Here is a 21,443-nt window from a genome sequence, read left to right as displayed (position 1 = left end):
CGCTGTTTGGTAAAGATTGTTGCCGTCGATCGCGCATTTCGAGTCAGTTTGTTAACGTTGACTTTTTTTCTGTCATTGACTTGTTCGTATTTCAATTAGAAACTAGTTAGCTGGAACGTTCGAACGGTAGTTTTCCGCTTTATTGTGATTATAAAGTGAGCGTATATCGGTTTCATACTTCGCTATTATAAACTCCGTTGCGTATATAACCTTTATGATACGCAATGAGATTGGATAACCAAATTGTTGAGAATTAAGTACATATCATTAGAAAAATTACGTGAAAATTGTTCGATATGTGTTAATCACGTTTTTATATTTTCGATTTATTCTTATCGACTTCCATTTAAGATTCGAAAAGGAATATCGGTTATTATTTTTGCCGCTCACGTTCACAAAATGATAGCACGTGTATGTGTCGCATGCACGTGTATATGTTTGCGTGCACGTGTACGTCTTTATAAGTTTATTGTGTAGCGTGAATGGCAATTCAATATTGTTAGAAAATTAATTTGATTTTAAATTGTTGATTTTAATGATGTCATGATAACAGCTGACGTATGGTCGAAGTTGTAAATTTTTGTTAACACTGGTGCATTATTTTTATCCATATCTTATCTGTTCGTTTCTATCCAATTTAATTGAAGAAATACCTCAAATTGAAAATGCAATTTAAATGCGAGATTATAGATTATAAATAGACGTGATGAAAATTGTATATTCAACAGTTGTATTATTATTTGAAAATTCATGTTGAAGAGAATATATTTTGTTTTTATATTTCGTTTCATAATAAGAATTAAATTAATGAGATTTTTATATTTTAAAAAATAATTAATTTATTTATTTTGAATATTAAGAATATTTACAATTTTATTTATCTTGAACTTTTTTCTCAAATTTTCTCAAATTGTAGAATTATATGAAAAATTCGATCTTTAGTTTGAAATGATCATATTATATCGATAAATTATATGAATATATTATATTATGAAACATATTTGTAGTTTATAAAAATTATAATATTACAATACAAATTTTTAAATAATTAGCTATCAAAATTTACTTGCTATTCTATAAATTTCATTCTAAAAATATTAAAAAATTAATATAAAATAATGAAATAATTTTTATGCAAATCAAAGTAAAAATTATTATGTTATTAGATTTTTTAATCTTTCTTCTAACTATTTTAATTATTTATATTTTCATTTTTCATATATGATTTTCACTTTAACTTTCTTTTCATTTTTATCTCTTCAAAAAGATTCTTGCATTTCTAAGAAAAAATATTTCACCGAAATCGCCTCTCTTTCGAATCTTTTTAAACTATTCTTATACCCTATACTGAAACAGCATCATATTCGAAAAGTTTTCACAAATTTCTAGTCTTCATTCGCATTGCTAGCTTTCTACAACTCATAAAAACTGCAATAATTCAAATGCACCTTTGCAATTAAATTTTCGCTTGTGTGTGATGTTTCTACCATTGTAATAAACTATAATGTACTGATAATAAAAACGAAAGTCTATCTCCATTAGTAGTTTGCTTAAAGATAAAATTATTAAACTAAGATTTACTAATCTTAAGTTGGATTCTAGATAAAACTTACATAAAACTTTAGCAGTATTTTAATTTTTATTTTATTAGAAAAATTAGTTGAGAAGATTGTTTCGAATAAAATCAATTATGATTCCAATTTATTTCTTCTTATTAAGTGATATAATTAGTATAATTTTTAAATCTTTAAAATTTTCTAAATTTTTAAAATAAAATGTTTTTAACTTTAAAATTAATAATTTCAAGTATCTTTGATTATATTATTAAAAAATATAAGAAATGAAATAAATATATCAACGCGCGTATTAATTATAAAATGTAATAAAAATTTCATAGGGAGATATTTTATGATAGAAAAATTGCATATTATCAATCTAATTTATATCGTTTATATTATGTAAATTGGCCTAATTGGTGATGTAAAGTTATTTAATTATCCGTTAAATTCTATAAGCCAATGGTATAGTACATTATCACAAAAGTGTTAATTCATTGCCAATGTTTGCCGAAAATCAAACGAACCGACTAAAAATCTTTGAATATATTGAATAAGCACGACCAATGCGCATCGAAGTTTTTAAGCAAGCGGATAAAAATCTGTGGCTCTGTGTATGTTGGGGAAGGGATAAGTTGGGTACAGCAACGCTGCGGCCAAGCAGCGGCGGCAGGTGCAACCTGTGTTTCTTCGAGCTTGTTCCGCCCTCCTCATTCCCGAACAGCTCGTTTTTCTTCTCGAAGAGCAGAGAGCGCGGTGCACGCACGCGAACCGCGGAACCGGTAGCGCGGTAATCGGTAATCGATGAATTCGATATTCATATCACCTTCGCTAAACTCATACACACTTTCTACGCTTGATACCGAGGGCTTTTTATCTGTTCGCCTTATCGGCATGTTAAATATTGGAGTTTCGATAACGTGTTTTTTTGTTTTCTTTTTTTTTTTTTTTATAATCAGGTAATCGCCTTTATTTCACAAAAACGATTGCTTATTTATATTCTTTGTCTAATTTTAAATTTCGAATTTCATATTATTTCCTTACGATTCTTTGTTCGTGTGTAATGTTTGATTTTAAGAATTTTTATGAAATAAAATTTTGTTGTATAAAAAATAATTTCTTTTTTTAACATAGAATAAAACCAAATTGTAATTATATAACTTATATAATGGGATTTTTATCACTATTTTTAATACTAAATCGACTAAAATTTTTACAAATTTTCTTACAAATATCAAATTTTTGATTAAAGCAAAAAGAAGTACTTAAACACTCGTGTAGATTACTACACGAGTCTCTACGCCATTAAGTGATTAAAAGCAACATAACCTAACCTCTTTCCCTCTTTTATCGTAAATTCGACTCCCTTTTGTTTAACATCGTGGCGATCGTATCTCAGTGGACTCGTGATAGCAGCTAGACTCATTAAACCGAGGCTTCTTCGCGATATAAATAGGACTTCTTGTCCCGTTGCACTACGGAAGGAGCAAATAGATTATCACGCGTACCGACGACTTCTCTCCGTTCGTCTCTTCTTTCGCTTTCTACTGTTCGGCCATTCTCTTTCTCTCTATCTCCCTCTTCTCCTCTCTTCCCTCAGTTTCTTTTGCTCGCGTGGCACCATCACAGGTTTTTCTCTTTCTCTCTCGAAGAGAAGCCGGTACGCGCGTGACTTTCTATTTGGCGTAGACAGTGCCAAATTGTCAAGTAACTAAAATTACCTTCGAAGGTGTACGCGTGTCTTTCTATTTTTCCCCCTCCATTAGGTATTTCTCGTAGGTTAACCCTTTGCTTTTTTCGCGGACTCGTGCCACGAATGGCTATAATCCTTTTGCACGTCGGATTTAATTTTCCACCCTGTTAATTAGAGAGTGTTCGACTGTTTCTTATGTACTATTTGAACAATTTTTTTTCATAGATTTTCTTTTTTATTTATTACTTCATTTGGAATTTTTCTTGTTAGAAATCTAAATGGTGTAGTAATTCGGTATCGATTTGATATTATTGAATTATTTAGTTTATTTTATTTTAATTATTTAGTTTATAATTTATTTTTTTCATTTCTGTGTTTGAAAGTAATGTTCAAGTTTTGATTGATTGAAAATATCAATATCAAAACGATACTTATCAAATTTTATTTTAATTATACACAAATTTTATGATAATTTTATTACAAAAAATTTATTAATGATTTGTATATTTAAAACTTAATATGTCTTTGCAACATAATTATAAACTTCAATCAAGGTTTTACGACCAATAAATTATAAATTCCCTCCTTTTAATTTGATTATTTCATCGTTATCGATCTTCATCTAGTTAATCTTCATCCATCATGATGCTATTTTTAAGATTCTTGTTCTGACTATAGAATTTTGCATATCATTCGTGGTATTACAAACAACTTTAGCATCATCATTTAAATATTACAAATACGTTTTCTGCATTTCAATTTCTTTCAATTCTTCTTAGAATGCATTATCGTTAATCATTAATACAGATTGAAGATCATCAAATTGTAATAATTCCTATGATTTTTAATGTTAATATTTCAAAAACAAAATTCCATTTTAATCTTTTTAGAAGAAAAAAATGCATCGAATCCTTGATCCAAAGTTCAATGTTGCATTTAAATTATGAAACAATTTAACTCGCCCGCTTCTCTCGAGTGTTCATTAATTCAGAAACGGGTCTGGGACCTTAACTCGATGATCGGCACGTGTGCGACTAACGACTGGCCTATTCGACCATCTAGTGACCCTAATAAAACCTATACAAAAGGTCGTTGTTCCTAGATCGATTTACGAAAGGTCGAACGTCTCCACCAGATTTTCTCAGCTTAAATCGAGTTCCAATAGAAAACTAATTTAAACTGTTGTCTTTTGGGATTGAGGTATCTATCGTTTTGTTATTCATAATTATTAACGTATAAATTTAATTATTATTGAAATTGTAAAAAATAAAATTATAAAATATAAAAATTATTATTGAAAAATTTGAAAAGAAACGGCCTTGTTAATTGTTAATAATTATCCTTTCTTCAGAAAAATTTTTAATTATTTTTCGATTATTATATTTATTCGAATCGTGAAATGGACAAATCAAGATAAATATTGGACAAGGATAATTTTTATCAATAACATCTTATTTGCATATAGAATCAAAATGAAATTTAAATTTATTTTTCAATACACTTCACATTTTTCATTAATTCCAACATACGTGTTTATAAATATCCTGGATAAGTTTTACATTTCACTTTGTTCACACTATTGATCAAATGTTTGGAATCAATAATTTATTGCTTAAAATCCAAGAATAGAAACAAAATTTAAGAAAATGGGATTAATATATTTTTTTCAGATATAATCTTATTAAAAATTACTAAGTAAAAGCATCACGTAATGATTGATATCGTGAACAATAAAATTTTAAAACTGAACGGAGAACCGATCTATCAGATCGAGTCTATTAGAGATCCATGAATTGTATCCATACGTTCCTACTAGAACCAAAGCTGTGAGTAATGCCTCTGTTTCAATATGAAACAGATTATGAAGGTTGGAGAGTTTGGATAATAGAATGTTGGAGTAGAATATCCCGATAGCGGAAGTTTAGATAGTGAAAATTCCATTGTGTTTCAAGCTTTGTTTACATTAATAGCGGTATTATCGTTAATAATACTGATAATAATTCGACAATATGGAATAATTATTAATAAAAAATTTTTTTATATTTTAATATTTACAACGAACGATATTTTATAATTTTTTTTTTTAAATTTGCAACATCCAAAATTTTTAACATCAATAATCCGTCAAAAAATTGGCTAATTTTTGTTAAAAATATTTTCTCGACGTATCATCGAAAATACCTATAAAAAAGATAATATATAGATTATATTATTATATCGTTGAAGCGTACACTCTGTATACGGTATTATCGCTCAAAGATTAAACCGAAACGAAATATCGAAACGTGAAAAAAAATTATTCGATTTCCCAGTGATCTCGAAAAGTCACGAGAGCAACTCGAATGCGGTTCTGGAAACAATTTGTTTATTTATCGAGCACGTTTCGTACAGATAATTTAGCATGACGTACATTTTTTTTTTTTTAAATAAATGTCACGTACACGTGTTGATTGTATCGGGATCGTTCGTTTATAAAACCAACCTGCCATTCGTCCCATCCGTGGCTGCATTTTCAAACCACACGGAATCACATTGTGGAATGAAATTTTTCCTCCCTCTTTTATTTCTTCCTTTTTTTTCCCTATTTTTTTTCTTTTTTTTTTTTTCGATCATCCATTCGTCATTAATAATGTAAAATTGAAAGCAGTAAATTAAACGTCGGCGAACGGTCGAACTGTTTCGCGCGGACTCGCTCGACCGTGCAAATTTCATCGATGAAAATCGTACACGACGCGTTGATTTGTATCATGCTCATTTGCCCGTAATATTATATTTCCGTAATATTGCAATCGCGAGCGCGGTTGTTGCAACGATACGGTACGATTGAAATCTGACGGGGAATCGGGCTGACTAGGCGTGCGAAAGTTCAATTTGAAGTTAATATTAAAAGAGAAGAAAAATAGAAAGAGAGAAAGAGAGAGAGAGAGAAAGAAGATATAATAGAAAGTCAATAAATTTCTTATGATAGATTTATTAAAAATAAAAATCGCGGAGCGATCTTTAAGATTAATAACGAAATGTCCGATAGAGAACGGCGTCACGCTCGACAATTTTTCTCGTGTATTTAAATGGATTAAATATTGTTTTAAAGTGAGGATTAATTTTTGAAGTATCTTTTTTTATTTATGTGATTTATAAAGTAAATTAATATGTATGATAAATTGAAGTAAAATAAAAAGACTAAAATATTATTGACGTATTAATAAAATGAATAATTATAGAAACGTGTCTTATTTATTTTGTAGCAATATATCTACTAATATTTGAATTTGAACTTCGTGACGGATTGAAAAAATTCGGGCGAAATCGGGTAAGATCGCGATTTCGTCCGAATGCGCCCGAATTTTTCCGATTTAACCCGAACGTTGAATCTCGGGATCCAGTGTATTTTTAACCAGTATCCTTCGACATTTACGCATATTCAATATACATATTCTGCAGCATTAAAAAAAGAAATCTAATAAATAATAATATCACAAATGGTAATTGTATCAGTTCGATGTTTATTCTATAGCATTAAATAATCGAAATAACACTTAATGACTCCCCTTTCAGTCCAACGAAAAAATAACTCGAAAGAGACTCTATTATATACCGAATGACCGATACCCACGACAGAATCGCGTGATTGTCGCCCGGCTGGTATGCAGACAAACTGCAGCGTTACTTCAGAAAGAGAGAAGTAGACGAACAGTGTGGTTTATATAGGGGAGGGGCAAAGAGATGATTCGAACGTAAGGGGTGTCCTGTCTATATGTGTATACTCACGTACAACGTATACACGCACGTGTTGTGCGAGCACTAGGGGTGACTGGAGATGGAGAGGGAGGAATATACGAACATCGGCCAGGTGGTAAAGCCACCCCATGATTTTCTGACCCGTGAAACTTGCCTCGGGGGATAGAGCTCGGCCCCGCGCACGTTCTCAATCACGCGATTGAAATGCACACGTTTCTCCGCATTCAACCGGCAGATACGGGAGTACACGTGTACACACCGATAAATTCTCAACCGATATCTGTTGTTGCCGCGGCACACGTACTCTATCGGCCGTCTTATTACCGGATATCGAGTATCGATTACTACCAGAAACATTTTCTCTCGTTTCGTAATAACAATCGTGACGTCGTGTGCAACGTGTAACGAGCACAATGGCGGTTGCACCGGTAGTGATCGCGGATATAATGATGCAGATTCGCGGCTCTAAAATTATGAGACATTCAATTCTACGTACGAAATAATTCAACGGTTTGAATGTTGCTGATGCTTGGTGAAAAAAAGATTTGCGTGAGAATTTTAAAGTGTAACTATTTTCCATTGATTTTAACCTATTAACGAAATAAAACATAATAATAATAATAATTTTTTATTAATCATTTATGTAATGTACCAAGTATGTAGGAATAAAAATAAACGCTAAAAAAAATATTTTTCGAGATTTGTAAAATGTCACGTTTACGTGACAAATTTTCAATATATACTTATACTATATAATTTTCAACAATATTTTCATCGAATTGACGATTAGATAATAGGGAAAAATGATTTCGAGTCGTTTTAATTATCTCCATAACACAGAGAAACTGCAAACTTCCGCGATTGCATCGTTCATTACAACAAATTTTTAAATTCCCCCCTCCTCTTCGGGATAATGTATTCATAATACATAAATCGAGGGGCGAGGGATCGGTTTCAATTTGCAATTCAAAAGGCTCGGACTTATTTCGTTTCCCAGGAACGTGAATATCCGTAATAAAACAGCCCAATTTCATCGTGCGATGTACTGTAACGAAGGATGCTAATCAGTTTTCACCAAAGTTTGCAGCTCGAATTCAACTGCGCCATTACGTAAAAAACAATCCATCATTTGATCTGTTTACGAAAAATAATTTCGAAGAATGCTGAAACGAAGATACGATCGTTTATTATTGCATTTTATTTAATTTTTTGAAGAATTCACATTTTGTACATAACACATTGTTTGCGAATAATCGTGGAAACTTTCTAAAAAAAACTCGTAAAAAAAAGTGTGCTGAATTGCTAAGTGAAATTGCTATTGAAAATTTCGTATTTAAATGAGATGTATTTAGGAAAAAAGAATCGTAGTTTAATAATAATTATTACCAAATGTGATATATCTATAAAATGATTCAGAAATAAATAAAATCATATTTTACTTGTTCGAAATATAAACAGTAATTGTTCATAGTTAATAATATTAATTATATTAATATTACTTATGTAAAATAATTCATAAAAATAATTTTTTCATGAATGAAACGAGAGAAAGGACAAAAAAAATCAGCAATCATTCCCTATTCTAGAATAATCGAAGATATTGATGCAAAAAAAAAATCATTAAATATTACGTTGAAATAAAATAAATAAATTGAATCAAGATCTAAATATAATCGATTCTTCTCAAAATCACACTGGACATGTTTAAAAGTAATTATAAATTGGATTAATATCGATTCTCTGCACTGATCAACACACGAAATTTTTCTAACCACAATTTTATTGAAAACTTCTTCTCGATTATTGCATCATTTTTCTTCCATTTTCTTCTAGGAAAACACATTTAAAGAACCAATCCACGTCTCGGCAAATGAAACTCGTATTCCAAACACAATCTTGGTGAAAAGACTTTATAATACGATTTGATCGAAAGGAACGATCGACGCGATATTACGCGCACACGATTATTGTTTTTTCGGTAGAGGAAACGTGTCATGGCGGACTCCCGTTTGGCGCCAAGTTCAAATGTCCCGAGGGCATCTTTCCTCGCTCCTCGATCCACCGGTAATAGAAATCGAATAGAATCTACACGGTGGATGGTGGATGGATAAGATGGAAGCCGCTTCCTTGTTTGTTGAATCTTTCTCTCTCTTCGCTGCGTTAGAAATTGCCCTTGGGCCTGGTCTACACGGACAAACGACCCCTTTATCTTCGATTTTCTCGATTCGAAGGTACATTCAACTTTAACAGTTATTTGACTTCGAGTTTCTCTTTTTAGTTAGTGTTTTTAATGTGTATGTACTTCGAGATGAATATTTTTTTTTAGAATTGAAACGACGAGGATTAGAGTTTGTTGGATGAGTTATTGAATGATTCGATATAAGATATAGAATATTTTAAGTTGTAAATTTGAAAAGAAAAAAGGTGGAAATGGATTTTACTAGAATTCAATTATGTACGACGGAAAGATTTTAAAGTCAACTTTATATGTATTTATATTTTTTTCTTATTATCTCTAAGAAATTGTTTAAAAGATATTTTAGGATTTTTATTTATGTAAAAAGATTTTATTTTAAGATTTTTTTTTTATCAAATTTATTTCTGTGTGTTTTCTGTTTTCTTTCGCTTTTTGCACGATAAGTATTACAAAATACATATTATAAATTCTATATTCCAAATTTTTTTTTTTAACAGAGAATCAATGTATAAAAGCCAGTCGTTAAGAATTAATCGTTGAGATTTATCAGGGATAATTAACTTTATTTTTAACTATATTTTTTTTTCGTATATATTCCACTCTCAGTATTTAATATTACGAGAATTTTTGATTTAAAATTTATCGTACGTGTAGTTTAAGAACTTCGTTAAAAATTTCGCTCAAACATCGTTACCATTTTATTTATTTTATTTTATCAACCGAAATTACCAGGCAAACCAATGGTCTCTCTTTTCACTGCAATAACGATGGTACTCATTTTATTTGCAAAAATTTCATCACGTTATGAAAATAAATCCCGTGGCATAAAATAACCGATGAATTCAATTGTTTCCGATTTTTAATCGGAAAATCACTTTGACAATTAACACGATACACCAACCTAATAACAAGATATAAAATTATAAATACATATAAAACTCTTTGTACGATACACGTTCATTATTATCGATATATATATATATGTATCGATAATATCATTTAATTTTACGAAACGACTTTCTATTTTTTCTCATTCAAAATTATCAAACCTCCCTCAAATGCTGCAACAAAAATATTATAAATAATTTACCATATCTAGTTTTATTTCGTATTTTAAATATATCGAAAATTAAACGAAAAATATCGTAATAATGTCTCTCATAAGAATCTGATATAAGAAAAAAGAAGTAAGAATTTCGATTATCCGCTATCAATATCTCAACGATATTATCGATATTTATCAATAACGATATCGATAGTTAGTAAGTCGTAATACTCTAGTACTGTGGTACGAATGTAATAACAAACGAATGAAAAATTTTTCGATTGAATTTTTTTTTAAAATTATTCGTTTTCAACCGAGCGTGGTACGTTTAACGTTAAAATAAATTCACAGGCGACACGATTCGAATCGATGAAATAAGGAAGCTCGCGTATTTTATGTTCCAAGAAACTTCGACATCGATAATGAAAATCGTTTCGTGGTCACTTGACGCGATGCATGGATGGTTCGATCGTACGTGGTTAATGGACTGGAAAGTTTGATGATTAGAAAAAGGAAAAAAAAAAAAGAAGTTTTCTTCCAACGGTAAATTTCTCGCGAGGCTAACCTCCGGGTAATTTTAATCGTAATATTTTCTGCGATGATTGCTGCTCGATATATACAGGGTGTCCCGTGCAAGTAGGAAAATCTGTATAATTTAATCTTTTCGGGATTAAATTTTTTTACTATGGAAAAAGATTTCTTTTTTTCAATTATTTATGATCATTTATTATTCATTCTAATAACTTAATCTAATTTTTAGGAAATGTAGAGGATAAAATTTTGGAAAACAGATAAAATGTTATATTTATTTCCTGTTTCAACAACGATTGGTTAAGTAATAATCAGTAATTTGAATCAATCTGATTTGAAAAAGAAAAGAGGAGGAAAGGTGTGGAAAAATTCTAAATTAGTTTTAATAATCTATTTATTTAGATTTTTTTTTTTTGATATATATGTGATTTGTCCAAAATTAATTAAAATTATTGAAATTATTAAAATTACGTTAAAAGAAATCCTCTTCACTTTTTAATTTGATATAATTTTATTACGTATAAAAATCAATTATTTTCATTCTTCGTAAAGAATATCTTCGTGAAATCGCGTCGACAAATATGAATAACTTACGAGGCAAAATTAAACGACGTTACGAGCTTCTGGGATGCTATTAAACATTAATACACGTATGTATGAGTGCAAAGTGCAGGATTTTTTTTTCTCTTCTTTTTTCACCTCACTTTTTTTCTCTCTTTTTTCAGTTTCTTTTTCTTTTTTTTATTCTTTCAATAATCCGAAACTAATAGATAAAGCATGTATAATGTGACTTGAAAATTAATGAACTACTTTTTATAGAGATCATTTATTTCGTATATTACTGTAATAATATTCGCATATTTAATTTTAATACAATTCAGTACATTAATATGATTTAATATCGTGTTATCGTTCAATTTAATTTAATTTGATTTAATTTGTTGATTTTTTAAAAAACGTACCTGCTACGTATATAATTTTAATTAGAACAAAAATCTACAATCTGATTGATTTATAGCTTCAGTCGTAAATAAATAGTGTTATATAGCATTAAAATAACGCACCCGTATATCTGCATCTTTGTTTAAATTTTTTTTTTCAACACGTTTTATCTACTTTTACAAGATTTCTTCCAAAATGTATTCGACTTGTTTCGATATAATTGCGGAATAATTAATTCAAATTCGCAGAAAATCTTATGAAAACTGCCAAATTCCAATATAAACAGAAAACAATCCCTAAATCTCATATAGTAACAAAAAAATTACTAGAGAAATTCCCTATTCCAAATTCCCTATAGAATATAAAATTATCGACATACACATTTCATTTCTCGTACTTCAGCATCAGAAAACTCAAAAAAAAAAAAAAAAAAAAAATATTCGCTTTTATCTCGAATACCCAATACTTTTTTTCACATCTCTTATTACTCCATTCCAAGCTTCTTTACAATCTTCTCCAAGAATTGTATTATCCGAATGCTCGAATCGAGAATCTATAATAATAATAATAATAATAATACCATTGCTCAATAAAACAGTTTTGAGCTGAAAAACGAATGGTGGAACGAAAGTAAATTTTTATTCGATGGATATATAATGGATCACCTATCGCCGATTAAACGTAACGGTTCGAGTCGCGAGAGGATCGAGTACGGTGAGCCGAGTAGCCGGTTAGAAAGGTGAAAGATCAATAGGAAGTCGTAGCGGTGGATTTCTCGAACAAGTTGATACAGACGCGATTCTGTTCGCGAGGTCATCGAGCAATGGATTTGCCAAGGTGATCAAGAAGTTTCTAGTCGCTAGCAGTGGCGCGTGTCTCGTTTCAAAACGCGTAAATTTTGCGTATTTTATATGTGTTTTAATATATATATATATATATTATTTTAAACATTAAATTTCTCACACCTATTTAGTCTTTTTTTTTAAATATATTATTTCGAATTTCATCAATTACCTTTGGGATTTTAAACGTAACAGAGTAAAAGGAATTTGTTTAATAAATATTACGCTACTCGCGTTTGTAAATTGAAAAAGTACAAATTTGACATGTCGTATTTACGTATCGACATCAAAATAAACTCATTTTTGACTCTTATCGAAAGGTGAATTTTTTTTTAATTTGCGGTGCGTTTATATCAATTTACGTGATTTCCGCGTTTTAAAATTCCTTATACTCGATAATATTGTTACAAACGAACCGTTTACGTAGATAGATAAAAAAAAAAAGAAAAAAGAAAAACATTATGCAATTAATGGAATCGATGAACGAAACGTTCAAAGAAATATTGTAAACAAATCAGGTAACGTTGATAACAGCGAAAGAAAGAAAGAAAACACGAAATTGTTGAGATCGAAACTCGATACGAAACGAAAATACGCGAGCATAATAACAGCGGTCGCGTCGAGAAGGTCGAAACCATCGTTACCTATTTCTAGTAGTCCATTAGTCGGTCGAGTGGGCGAGGGAAAAAAAACGTAATAAACCGCGACACGTCGCGTCTTCCATAACGATATAGAAGCGTCGACACCGGAGAAAGATTAAATTGCCGCCGCCCCTATCACCGTGTCAAACCCCTTCTCCGCAGCCTTTCTCCATTTTCCTTCTTTCCTTCGTTAGGAGAAAGATGGTCACGATGAAATTTGCCTCCCCTCCCCCCTCCGAGAAAATTCATTCCTGTCCTGTGCATCGTTATTTTATACGAAAGAAAAATTGGAATCCGTCAGTTTCCACGGTATTGTCATTTGTACGGTATTAAATTGCACGTATATACGTGTGATACAATTTGTGAATAGGCAAAATAAGAGTTAAAGAGTTGAGCGTTAGTTATTTAAATTGTTATATTGATTTGTCGAATTCGTTGTCATTTTTTAACGAGGCGCATTGCATTCATCACGTTCATCGCAACATGTGTCAAAACGTGAAACTGTTTACCGCAGTTTGCACGTACAAATAATACGTGTGCAACTAAAATATCGGCATCCCGGTAATTGAATTAAAATGATCAATATTCGTACAAATATATCATATCGTATATTAATATCAATAGGAATAATTCAAGTTTTGACGTGATGTAAATGAAAATTACAGGCAGACCATCGCGAATTATTGGCATAAACTTATCCGCCCAATTTTATCCCAATATTATTACCCATAAATATTTCATCGATCCACTACTCTCGATCTAATAATATCGCCGATTTATCGTGGTGTTACTACAAACTTGCTTCCTCGAGAACGATTAATAATACGGATTTTTTTTTTCATTTTCGAGAAAATGATAAAAATTAATTTTTTACATCCATCCTTCTCTCTCTCTCTCTCTCGAATCCCTCGAGATGGAAACTCCTTTTCTCCTCTACCTATTTTTCTCTCGTGTTTGCATTTTAGCATCGTTATTGGTGGTAGCCAGGGACGACGTCGAGACGTCGTCGTCATCGTCGTCGTCTCTCTCCACGGCGACGGTATCATTGTATTAACACGGTCGAATGGAAATTACACCGACTTGGTCATCTTACGACGTCGTTTCACTTTTAATGAAGAACGACCGCTCTACGATTCCATTTTATCACCACTTTCTCGAGTAGCAGCATAACATTCCATTCTTTTTTTCTTAATTTTTTATTTTATTTTTTTTTTTAAAGAAACATAAGTTTAGATTGTCAATAATGATCCGATTGAACAAAGATCAACAGCACAAGATTTCGTGAAGATTATGTTTCTTTCACGATCGTTTTATGGTAATGCCGATTTTATTAATCATGGTTGTAGGAGAGCACGTGAATATAGAAAATATATCATGAGCAATGATATACATCGTTAAAAAATTTAGAGAGATTTAATAGATGTAGGTATATATTTAGGTATATAATTACAAAAATAAATATATTTTGAAAATTTTATTAATTATAATTTTATTTTAAATAACTTAATTAAAAAATTATCCCATTGTATCAAAAATTAAACACCCGCGGCAATCTTAATTCCTCTAATTTACTTTACCTCCCAAGTCGTACACGAGTTCCAGAGGGTAATTGAATCATGCTTTCCTTTCCTCGTTACACGTTCACCCGTAGCCAAGACGTTGTGTACTTCTTTCCACAATTCGGAGCAGACGGCTGCACCGTGGAAAATCGTCGACCAGAGTGAAACTTTCTAAGTGCAGACTGCATAATCCATCGCATGTCGACGCGCGCGTGTATATACGTATATTCGCGTTCTAACGTCGAGCTATTGTTTCGCGGGCAAAAAAAAACGGTACACTCATTCAACCAAGCTTGTGTACGCGCGTGGTCAACTTTTAACCTCGATGAAAATGTAACAGGTAGCTCAGAGTCGAGAGAGAACGTGAAAAAGTGCGTAGCGATATTGTGACGCGTGTATAATCCATTCTTTCGACTGCAATGTGATGAAATTCATCGGCATTTTAACTTTTTCTCTTAGTATTTCGAATGAGATAAACGAAATTTGAAACATATTTCGTGGGCGAATTGCATTTTTTCTCCGTCGTTCAAGTCGAATCCACGGAAGCCATCTAGATAAATGTTAGGATAAATGACTAGATTTGATTTCACTGTAGACACTAAAGGAGGCGCTATTGTATCGTGCAAGAACTAGTGGATAGTGAAAGTTTGGGAAATGAGTGAATTGTCGAACTTTTAACCTGTTGATAAAAAGATTTGAAATGGTTTTTTAATTGTAAGTAATTTTGTTATTAAAATTAATATTATACATATAATAATTTGACTTACATCGATAGATTTCTTTTTCTCAAAGAAATCTTTCGAAATTGCGAAATTCTAACCTAACTTCTGGTTAAGTTCTTTAACGTTAAATAACAATTAATGCTATGATGTATCGACAGTAATTATTATACACATCAATAACTTTCTCTCAAAGGAATTTTTCAAGATTGTAAAATTCTAACTTTTAGTTTTTGAAGAATTTTCATTCGATCAATGTAATATGATAGATTGAAGTATATAAATTTTAAATTATGTAACTTGAAATGTATAACTTTAAATTCGATCAAAGAATCGGTATAACAGCAATCCTTACGATCGACCAGGATAATATAAGTCAGATCAGTTTCAATAATGTCTGGTTGTTGGCCAGGCTCCAAGTCTTTAAACATTATGTTACATCAGTCTTTCGATACCGTTTTCGCGCCTATGTTACCACTATTTTTCACTTTGCATACCGCGATCGTGTATGCTGATCGATGAGCCGAGAATGTTCGTCCGTGGACGAATAGAGATAAATCTGAGACACTGTGTACTTAACGTATATTATCGTACACGATGCTTCGATGCCACCTTTTATCATTCGCTTTCTACGAACAATTATTAATCGCGAATTAACTACTCCGTGCATATAATTTCTATGAGAATGCTTATCTATGTTTGAAATTATATCGAAATCTCATTATTATCATTGAAATTATAGATTGCAAATTTCTACGAAAAATTGTATTTAAATACAAATATATTTTGAAAAATTATCGCAATTTTTAATATTGACACGAGAATTTTTTTGTTGATATATAATTCCTAATGCCGCGAATTTTTAAACTGTGTAAATATCTTCGCAATAAAATAATTATGATTATAATTATTCTAGTAAAACAATGAAAAAAATTTTAATTACAATCTGTTCGATTAATTTTTCCTCCTTTGGAAAAGGAAAAACATCGAAAATTTTCCGATTAATCTAATATTTAAAATCCATTAGGTACACATACTATGATTATCTAGCACTCAATGCATATAATCAAAGAAAAAAATCGTTAATAAATCGTTAATAAAAGTCGTACGGATTTTTATCCACTCAACTTTCTTCCGTTTCCGTTCCGCAATTACTTCGACGAAGAAGCTGCTGGTAATCAGACACCGGAATATACAGTGTCGTTTTTACGTATTATTATTGCACCGCCGGTTAGATTAGATTAACGAGCCAGTCATTAACTAAGTTTGCATCGCGTATACGCGATGAGAAGTCTCGTTGCCCTCTTCTCCCCTCTTCGTTCTACGCTCCTCGCTCCCCTTTCTTCCATCTCTCTCTCTCTCTTCCCCCCTTTCTCTTTTATCCCTCTCTTCTCGTATCCTGTTGGCTCGATGCTTGATTTGTCACAGTGCCGTTTGTGTAAGCACACTCTGTCATCGTTCGTTGAATCCGCGGAGCAAAAACTATTTTGCTCCTTCTTGATTATCCGATGTGTCATGGAAAACAAATTATGCTGTTTTATTGAGTTTTATTATGCTTTTCTTTTGGAAGATTATAAACGTTCTGTTATCGTTGTAAATATTGGAATTTGGATTAAATTAATTTTTTTCACGACGAAAAAATTGAATTCTTTTTATATGTAATTAAAACAAAATTTTTTTTTTATGTTTGAAAAAAGAAATCTATATATATATCTTTCAACAAATAATATTATATAATGTAATAAGATAATTTAAAAAAATTTTGCGAATTTCAAATTCAAAACAGAGTTACAAATTAATTAAAAAAAATTTCGACAAATAATATTTGATTTTGAATGAGTAACACCTTGATACTCGATTTTATTTTCGATTTTATTCATGGAACAATACTAGCCACTACTAAGGCGATGCGATCCATTAAAAATCTATGGAACGGTACTTTTCTTTATTAGTACTGGATCCCTTCTTGCAACCACAAGGCGGTTTCTTCTACTCGAAAGCGGTTTATCATAACATCGGCCTCTCAGTGACTTGTATGTCAGGCCTTCCCGTTCTAGTTTTATTTTTACGCGAGGATGGATTTATTTCTAACAGTAACTACGCTTGTGCGCCTAGGAAATTGCAAATTTATCATTACGACTTTGATTCACCGATTGTAATTCTCATTTACAGCGTATATATAAGTGATACTATTTTCGTTCGTTTTATACAATTTTTTATAATTTATATAAATAGTACGTTACTTATCAACTTTTTTGTTAATTATTAGTTTTAGAAAATTATATCATGTATCCGTATATCATTAAGTACTTATATATTATTAAATTAATTAAAATTAATTGGAATTAAAATATCGATAATTTTTTTTTCTTTTTATAACAAAATCTATAATTACAACATTCTAATTAAACATATAATCTCTATAGTACATTAAAGCTCTCGAAATAACTTCAAAGTTGTTTCTGAGAACTCTAAATCAAGTATCATAATATGAAGGCAGACTTTGATCTTCGAGAATATTCTGTATTATTATTAAAATATATTATATTATAAATATATTATAAAATAATCAAAATATTACGAAAAGAATACTTTTACTTATTAGATAATACAGAGAAATTCCGTGAGTCATCGTATATATTTATATTCTATTACATTTCATTCGGCGACTCATGATCTTCTGTTTAATCAATTTTTGAATAACTAAAACGGTAAATAAATAAATAAATAGATATATATATTTTTTTTTGATCAAAAAATCATTAAATTTTAACGAATTATATTTTCTTTACATCGCAAAAGATAATCTTCTATTATCGATAATCGATAAAACAGAATTTTCTCCTAACCTCTAAAAAAATTTATCCCTAAAGGAGTTTAACCAAACGAAAGAATCAATAAATGATCGATCGAGTCCTAATTCTCTCTCAATCAACGTACGCAGATCGTTATTCGTACAATTTTTAAAAACTACTAATCGAAGTTTTATTTACGAAACGAATAACGATCAAGCGTAACGACGAGTGTCTGGACATGGAACGATGTGTACAGCCCCTTGTCCTCAAGAGACTCGACGCGAGTAGTTTTCATTAGGACTCGAATTGGCCTCGGGGAAACGTGGTTTGGTTGGATCTTGCACGGAGGGCCGTCTAAGTATATCCATGTTATTTCTGTCGGGAGCTGACGCACTGTTTCACTCCTCTCTCTTCTCTATTCGCGTCTTCCAAAGAATTATCCTCGTGTAAGCAAACCGCGATACACTTGGACCGAAATTATTTCGCTTCTCGAGAATTCGATGGCAGGGGATTTGCCTATGGTGTCCCTAGCCCCATCTGGCCTCGCGACTTTGGAGGAAATTCGTGTTGTTTATCGTTTGATGTTTGTTCACAGAGTTCAAAACCATGAGATGCTGATGGTTTTGCACTCGATTTCGATTATTAACTCATTTAGCCTCCGACAGGCTTCGCCTATGGTATTTTTTTATACTCCATGAAAGGAATCGGTGATCATTTTGATTGTAGGTTCAGATAGTTCGATGCATGTCAAAATTCTGATTTTGATTATTAATTTAAATTCTGTCTTAATGGGTTGTGTATATTTGTGACTTTGGAAGAAATAGATGTCATTTAGTGTCATTATACGAGGTTTAGAGAATTTAGTAGATGCAGAGATTTTGCCTAAATTATATTAATTAACTCGTCCTGATATTTGACGATTCTGATGTTGCTATATTTCTGAGAATCTGTTTAGGGAATTTTAAAAAGAGAATGCGTTTCATATTCAAGGTCTTTCACAAGGATTTTTGGAAATAGATATTGGTTATGATAAATAGAATTGGGAAATTAAGAATTGGATTAGATCATATCTAACTAAGGAGTTCCGAGAAATAGTAGAGTACAACTGGAAGTTATTGCCAAAGTCACTTTTAGTCGTCGTTACTCGGTTTCTACTGTTCATGACGAGGAGTTTTATTGCGTGTCCAAGCTGTTTTATGAGTATTTGTCGAAATAGGTATTGCTGATAAATTGAGAAATTAGGAATTGGATTAGGTCATGTTTAATTAAGGGTTTCATAGGAACCGGTGATGCAAATGGAGTTAATTTCATTGGAACGTATATTTTCTTTATTTTTATCATTCAAACACTTGTTTAAAAAAAAACACTTTATGCTCTGCAATTAATGTAACTTGCTCAAAGAAATTATATTTTTATTATTATATGTAATACAGATTTTATTTGATTCAAAATCAGTCAGAATGAACATAAGTTGCATATAAATTAATTTAGATATAACAGTGAACTGGTTCCTAAAGGGAGAAAATAATTATTTTCCTGTTCTAATTAAAACACAAGGGCAAAGTAAATTGTCACAAACTTAACAAGTACAATAGAATTTAATACAGGTTAAAGAAGAGTAGATTATCTATGAATATAAATATTCAAAAGACTTGTAAATTTACTCATTATCTTAATTATTAAAATTATTATCTTTTTCTACGAATCTAATTATAATTAATAAAAAATATCACAATCTGTATTCAACAACAATTGGCAAAAATCAATCTCAAACCTAACCTAAAAATAAAATAAAATTCAAATCTAGTAAAAAAAAGTCACTAGACTGCGCGATTATCCAAATTAAACTAATTATATTAATTCACGAGTTGCAATCATATATTTAATTCAAAATCAGTCAGAATGAACATAAGTTGCATATAAATTAATTTAGATATAATAGTGAACTGGTTCATAAAGGGAGAAAATAATTATTTTCCTGTTCTAATTAAAACACAAGGGCAAAGTAAATTGTCACAAACTTAACAAGTACAATAGAATTTAATACAGGTTAAAGAAGATTATCTATGAATATAAATATTCAAAAGACTTGTAAATTTACTCATTATCTTAATTATTAAAATTATTATCTTTTTCTACGAATCTAATTATAATTAATAAAAAATATCACAATCTGTATTCAACAACAATTGGCAAAAATCAATCTCAAACCTAACCTAAAAATAAAATAAAATTCAAATCTAGTAAAAAAAAGTTACTAGACTGCACGATTATCCAAATTAAACTAATTATACTAATTCACGAGTTGCAATCATATGGTTGTGAAAAAATATGTATATAATACAGATATTTTGTTTGAAGTTATAATTCAAAATCAGTCAGAATGAACATAAGTTGCATATAAATTAATTTAGATATAACAATGAACTGGTTCATAAAGGGAGAAAATAATTATTTTCCTGTTCTAATTAAAACACAAGGGCAAAGTAAATTGTCACAAACTTAACAAGTACAATAGAATTTAATACAGGTTAAAGAAGAGTAGATTATCTATGAATATAAATATTCAAAAGACTTGTAAATTTACTCATTATCTTAATTATTAAAATTATTATCTTTTTCTACGAATCTAATTATAATTAATAAAAAATATCACAATCTGTATTTAACAACAATTGGCAAAAATCAATCTCAAACCTAACCTAAAAATAAAACAAAATTCAAATCTAGTAAAAAAAACTCACTAGACTGTACAATCGTCCAAATATAAATTTCTCCATTTCGAGATGGAAATTGGAAAAAATTCGAAAGATTGGCGAGAATCGGGAAACGAAATTATTCTCGAGTCCGGTTTCGGCAACAAGAAAGACCGACGAAGACACGTAATAACGCCCCGTAAAGGCGAGCCACAGTACGAATCTCGTCGGGGAAGCACCGAGCGTGGCAGCACGAGCACAGCGTGTATTACGACGATCATGGGTCCCCGCGCCTCGTCGTGAATTATTCATTGGGGCCGTTGGGCCCTCCGCTCACGTGATCCGTCAGCCAGCTCTATACATATGTATACAACGCACCTACAATCGCGTGTGCGAGCATCCTCCGGCTTCTCCTCTTTCGTCACTCGCTTGTACACTATTGCTCATAAGTATTTGGTCGATTTGCGATCGGGGTCATTAAAATTTGTA

At 30.9% G+C, this 21,443-nt stretch overlaps 1 protein-coding gene across 9 annotated transcripts in view; it reads left to right on the top strand.

The window, feature by feature from the left end:
• The window catches only part of LOC107994675 (protein scalloped), a 176,814-nt gene that overhangs the window by 5,430 nt on the left and 149,941 nt on the right, over positions 1-21,443 (top strand). For 2 of the 9 annotated variants that reach the window (XM_062078453.1, XM_062078405.1), the window contains exon 1: positions 15,022-15,458. The exons of the other annotated variants lie outside the window; for them this stretch is intronic. The gene's annotated coding sequence lies outside the window, so the exon portion shown is untranslated. Of the gene's footprint in view, positions 1-15,021; positions 15,459-21,443 lie in introns of those variants that run through there. 9 annotated transcript variants of the gene reach the window in all.

The sequence above is a fragment of the Apis cerana genome, linkage group LG1 (genome assembly GCF_029169275.1).
Source record: "Apis cerana isolate GH-2021 linkage group LG1, AcerK_1.0, whole genome shotgun sequence".
NCBI lineage: Eukaryota > Metazoa > Arthropoda > Insecta > Hymenoptera > Apidae > Apis > Apis cerana.
The sequence above is the reverse complement of the archived record's forward strand: the minus strand, read 5'-3'. Positions and strand labels throughout refer to the sequence as shown.